This window comes from Lipotes vexillifer, unplaced genomic scaffold (genome assembly GCF_000442215.2).
Source record: "Lipotes vexillifer unplaced genomic scaffold, Lipotes_vexillifer_v1.1 scaffold63, whole genome shotgun sequence".
Taxonomy (NCBI): Eukaryota; Metazoa; Chordata; class Mammalia; order Artiodactyla; family Lipotidae; genus Lipotes; species Lipotes vexillifer.
The window spans coordinates 1,351,377-1,357,589 of NW_006784492.1; the positions used below are offsets into that span (position 1 = coordinate 1,351,377).

Consider the following 6,213-nt stretch of genomic DNA (forward strand, 5'->3'; position numbering starts at 1 on the left):
TCTTTCCCTTTCAAAACCCTGGCATCAAAACCCTGCTAGGATTTCCATGCACTTACTTCATTGTGCATTGTGGGCTACAGCCCAGGTCTTTTCTATGAAAGCTAGAACTGATTCACTAGGTAATAAATGGAAGAATCCTCCCCAGGCTTCCCAGCAAAATTACTTACACTATTAGTAGCATTAAGCAGGCTTTTACAACTGGAGATAAGCTACCCTGATGTTCCGTCTGTCTGGATGTGTGAAATCCAGGGCTAGTTCACACGGCCTCGGATAGGTGTCAGGGCCAGAGGAGAATGTGGTTGTTTGTGTCTCTGATCTCCTGCTTGGATTTGTTCCTATGAGGAATTGCTCTTTTTTATTCTTTCACTAGAAAGCCATAGCTCATTAAAACTACATACAGAGAGCAACCACCCTGCTTTGCCTCCTAAGGTGCTTTCCTCTCTGCAGCCTGAGTAGGGGAGCAGCCCGGGCCTCTTCCCCGCCCCCTGCGGGAGCCCTCAATCTGTGCCACGTCTGGGTGCACCGGGCCCGGTGCCATCTTATGCTGGGCGCCCGCCCGTGAAATGTGCATTTGGTGGCAGTGCAGTTCCCCCCACTCCCTCTATCACTCTAAATATTTAACATCCTCCACTGCATGTTGTCCCGCATCCTGCGTGTCTCGGGGGGTCTGTCCTGATGAGCCCGCTCCATGCCGGGTCTGGGTGTGGGAGCGTCCTGGGTCCAGTGGGGACCGGGGGGGGGGGCTGACACAAGCCCCCTCCCCGTCGCGGGGTTAGCTGGCTGGGGCGGGGGGCAGGGCGAGGAGCAGAGGTAGGGGGCTGGGAGCAGCCCTGCTGCAGTGCTGGCTCCTGGGGATGGAGTCTCTCCACAGAGAGAGCTGGAAGGTGGCTGTGCATTGCCAGGGGACGGTGGTCTAAGCAGATCAACCAGCCCAGGGCTGGATGAGTGGAGGGGGTGTTGAGTGGCGGGGGGGGTCCCTAGCCGAGTCCCTGCTATCACGTTGTTCTGTACTGGTTCTCACAGTATTAGCAGGAACAGGTGGGCGGGGGCGAGGAATGGGGTGCGTCTTGGCCAGCCCCATCCTCCTTATAACCCTGGGGGGGGGCCGCTGTCTGAGCCCCACCTGCCTCCTGCAGCCTGGCTGTCTCCATGGTAACGAGGAGCCCAGGGTCCCCCTGGGACCACTAATTAATCCCTCCCTCCCTTTGTTCCTTCCTCTGTGCTTCCCTCTCCCCCTCCTTCCCCCTCCCCTTCCTTCCCTTCTCCATCCACTACTCACCTTTCTGAAGGCTCACTGTGTCCCAGCCTGGCCTGGGGGCGGAGTTCGCGGTGAGGACGGTGGCAGGGGTCCCCCTGCCCGACCTGGAGGAGCCCTGGAGGGAGGGGGGCGGCCAGCTGAAAGTTTCTCCATTTCAAATGGACCCTCTCCTGCGACTCCCCACGCTGGTGTGTTTATTTCTCCTCTTTTCTCCTTGGCACATCCTTTTCACCCTCCTAAGCCGGCAGGACTTTTATCACTGGGAGAAAACAAACCCTGAGTTCTGAACAAATAAAGGCGTTTCCTAAGGACAGAGGTGAAGTCAACTTCCCAAGACCCCAGCTTCTCTCTCCCTTTTAAAAACTTAATGAATGTGTTTATTTTAAAAACACTCTCAGAAGGAATACCTGTTTATCATAAAAGAAAAATCATCCATAATGAATGTCATCACCCAGAAAAACTACCGTTAGCATTTAGACGTCATCCTTTTGGATCGTGTGCACACACACAGACCCACGGACGCACACACACACAAAGACACACACAGACACACGGACGCACACACACAAAGACAGACATACGGACGCACACACACACAAAGACACACACAGACACACGGACGCACACACACAAAGACAGACACACGGACGCACACACACACAAAGACACACACAGACACACGGACGCACACACACACAAAGACACACACAGACACAGAGATGCGCATAAACATACACACAGACACAGAAATACAGACTTACACACATAGACACATAGACACACACAGAGACACAGAGATACACACCGACACACACACACATACAGACACACAAATACACAGATACACACACATAGAGACACACAGGGACACAAAAATACACACGCATACATACACAGACTCACACACACACACACATAGAGACACACAGAGACACACGCGGACTTGCCTTCAGCCTGACGCCACGCCCCTGCTCAGCACCCAGCAAGGATCGGTGTCTTCTGTCCTTGTCCTTAACCATCGGTCCGTCAGTGCATTCCCAGGCATCTGGGTTGAGGAAGGCCGGCAAGGGCGCCAGGCCGACATCCTTACTGCAGGACTTCTCAGAGCCTTGAGAGCTGACGTGCCCGGAGGTGGAGTATGTTACCTCTCTGCTCCCACACTCACTGATCAGAAACCCCCTGTCCTCTAGGACCCCGTTATGCATGCCTGGCGGGTACTGTTTCCTCATTCAGAACATCGTTATGGGACAGCCCCTCTGCGTGCAGCTCTGCCCTAGGACCTAGGACAGCAGAGAACGAGGGGACAAGGCTTAGTCCTGGAGCAGTCACCGCAATCCTGGAGCTGGGGGAGAGAGAGGAACAGAGCCCAAACAGAGTCAGGGAGCCACGCCAGCCTCCATGTGGTCCCCCAAGACCCTGAGTCCAGAACAAGAGCCCGAGCTCAGAGCGAGCCTCTCCCAAGGCCTGTGGCGTCAGCAATGGGGAGGGGGCAGGGCTGAGTCAGGGGTTCTGGGGAGGGTCTTTGCTGACATGGCACAGAGCTGGGAGGGTCTGGGGTTGCGGACCCGTCTGTGAGGGCTGCCAGATGCTCCCCCCTCCCCCGACTGCATCCTTCCTGCTAAAGATTTTGATTAGCCTCTCGGTAAATTTCATTTGATCGATGTGCTCTGGAGATTAGGCCTTTCAAGATCTGGTTCCGTTCTGGTCATTCACAAAGGAGACTAAAGCTTCAAACTGGGGGATGTGCCAGGAGCAGCCACTGGGAGCTGGCTGGTCTGGACTGGGGGATGTGTGCCCTGCAGCGGGGACCCAGGGGAGGGCTCAAAAGCAGACGGAGGCACAGCTGGTTCTCCAGGGAATGGGAGAGGCCATGGATGGCTTTAGGGAGGAAAAGGGGGTGCCTGCTTCCGATGGGGTAGGGGAGGTCCATCCCTCCGTGCCTCCCACAGCTGGGGGAGCCGGGGGGGTTGGCTGCTCGTCTCTGCAGGGAGGGGAGGGAGTTTCTGCAGCCCAGAGACACTGCCACATCTCCACGGTGCCAGGCCGGTCCCTAATGTCCACGGTAGGGCCGCACTCAGTGCCCTCCACTCTGCCTGGGTACCGCTGAGGAATAGCGCTCGCTCTGTGCCCCCGGAGGCTGCATTGCTAACAAGCCTGGTTCTGTCTGATTAAAGATGACAGCCACTTGTCAGAAGGCACAAGACATCGTTTTCAAACCACGCACTGCAAAATCTCATGGGCTTTTGATATACTTTTAAAATCTGTGCCATCTTGAGTCCCACCTGGGTAAGGGGCTGTGCTGCCTCCCAGGCTGGGGGCTGGGGTGACGGCACAGATGACTGAGGCCCTTCTAGGACAGCTGTAGGGAGGAAAGGGCTCTGACAGAGCAGGGGCTGCTGCTGGGTTCCGATCACGTGGAACGCCCCGGCCACCGTGGCCACTGCGAGACAGAGCAGAGCAGCAGTGGGGATTGATGCAAGGGGTGAGGACACTTTTATTTTGGACTTCATGAGCCTGTCTTAGTCGGCTTGGGCTGCTATGCTATGAACTGCGAGGCTTAAACAACAGACAAGTTATTTCTCGCGGCTCTAGAGGCTGGAAGTCCGAGATCAAGGTGCCAGTGCACTGGGTTCCTGGCTCGGAGATTGTCACCTTCACCCTGTGTCCTCCCATGGCAGAGAGCTCTGCTGTCTCATCTTGTAAGGACACGAGTGTCCTTATAAGACATCATGGGGGCCCCATGTAGCTTTTCATGGCTGAATAATCTGCCGTTGTGTTTATCACACTCACATTTGGACATCTGGGCTGGTTCCACCTTCTGGCTATTGGGAATAATGCTGCTGTGAAGATTTACGTGCGCGTTATTGTGTGGACCCATGTTTTTATTTCTTTTGTTCTCTTCCTTTTTCCTAAATACGTAGGAGTGGAATTGCTGGGTTGTATGGTAGTTCCGTGTTTAACTTTTGGAGGCACTGACAAAGTGTTTTCCACAGTGGCTGCGCCGTTTTACATCCCCACCACCAATGTGCAAGGGTTCCAATTTCTCCATATCCTCACTAGCACTTGTGATTTTCCGTTTTGTTTTAATCATAGTCGCCCTCGTGGGTGTGAGGTGGTGTCTCATTGTCGTCTGGATTTGCCTTTCCTGAATGACAGTGATGTTGAGCATCTCTGATTTGCTTCTTGGCCATTCCTGTATCTTCTTTGGGAAAAAAATGTCAGTTCATTTTTAAACTGGACTGTTTGTCTTTTTGTTGTTGAGCTGTAAGAGCTCTTTATATATTCTGATCCTAAACCCTTATCAGATCTGTGATTTGCAAATATTTTCTCCCATTCTATAGTTTGTCTTTTCACTTTCTTGATAACGTCCTTTGATGCACAAAAGTTGTTAATTTTTATGAAGTCCAGCTTATCTATTGTGTTGTTGCCGCTCACGCTTTCCGTGTCATATCCGAAAATCCACTGCCAAATCTGGGGTCAGCAAAATATACCCCTGTGTTTTCTTCTGTGGTTTTCTACTTCTGTGGGAAAACTCTTTTACTGGCATGTAACACACAGAGGAGTCCATGAATCTCACACACTGGACACACCCAAGCCACCAGCACCCAGACCAAGGAAACACATGCCCCGCACCCCAGACAGTCCCCTGGGGCCCCCAAGGCAGCCACCACCCTGACTCTGACCGTATAGATTCATTTGCCTCGTTTTGAACTTTGTAAAAATGGAATCGGCTCTGCGGTGTCTGGTTTCCTTCCTCAGCCTTGAGTCTTTTCTAGGCCTCCAAGTTGATTGCTCAGGGTGTGGGGTTTGGGGGTGTGTGGGCATGGGGTGTGCACCACAGAGTCAGGGACCACCCCCCCCCCCCGGCTGGGGACAGAGGCCACAAAGGCCAGACTCCTGGACGCCAAGCCTGGCTCCACCTCCTCCTGCTGTGTGACCTTGCTCAGCTCCCTCCACCTCTCTGTGCCCTGATGGAAACAAAGACAGTCATGAACCTCACAGGCTGTCACAGGATGAAGACCAGTTCGTGTGTGAAAGGGCTTCTTGCCTCTCCCTGTAGAAATAAGCAGTATCCCCGTTGCTGCTGTTTTTGGAGACGGGGGCGTTTGCCAGCTGCTGGGTTGGGGGGTGCTTTCCAGAGGGAAGAGTATGGACGCTGGGCCGGCCCCTGGCGGTGGCCGCAGGGCTGTTTCTCTGCTCAGCCTTAATTCTCATTGGTCGGGCTGGGGTTTCAAGCCTGTCCTCTTACAGACTGTCCCCACGGCTTTTTCTCTCCACCTGACTCACGTGTAGACATGCAGTGTAGATGTGCCGTGTAGACAACAGTGTGTGCTTTCTCCCCCAAGTGGCTGTCACAGAACTTCTGCTGTTTGATGTCATGAGGGTGGGTTGTCCCCCTGACCCAGAGTGAAGCGGGTGCCTGCCTGAGGAAGGCGTGAGGACAGGTCAGAGGTCACAGTGTTTAAAGTGCGTGAGTCCTCAGTTGACACCTGGGATCTGATAGCAGGTGGTTTCTATTAAAGCTACAGCGCTGTTCCAATCCCCTGTTTGTACCTCAAGGACGGAGCTGCTCTGACCGCTCGGCATTTGAAGGCTGAAATGGCAGCTTCACCCTCACTCTGCCTGGGCCCAGTGCTGCAATGTGACCTGCTCCCCAGATAGATTCCTGAGACTAGGGGTTCCTGCAATGCCGTGCCAGGCCCTGCCCTCGGAGGCTCACTGTCTAGCAGGGAAGACTCACCCGAAATAATTGTCAAACCCTGTGAAAATGGGGCTATGGGAGCCCAGAGCAGGGAAGCAATCAGGGGAAGCTTCCAAGAGGAGGTGGCGTTGGAGATGAGATCGGGAACATTCCAGGTGGTCCCGGGTGGGAGAGTGGGGAGGGCAGTCCTGGTGGAAGGGGCTGCAGGTGCAAAGGCCCGGAGGCCGCAGAGCCGGCAGGACTGAGCACTCGG

At 54.3% G+C, this 6,213-nt stretch overlaps 1 protein-coding gene across 1 annotated transcript in view; it reads left to right on the forward strand.

The window, feature by feature from the left end:
* Nucleotides 1-6,213, forward strand: part of ABLIM2 (actin binding LIM protein family member 2) — a 126,051-nt gene that overhangs the window by 44,627 nt on the left and 75,211 nt on the right. The gene's annotated exons all lie outside the window — the stretch shown is intronic.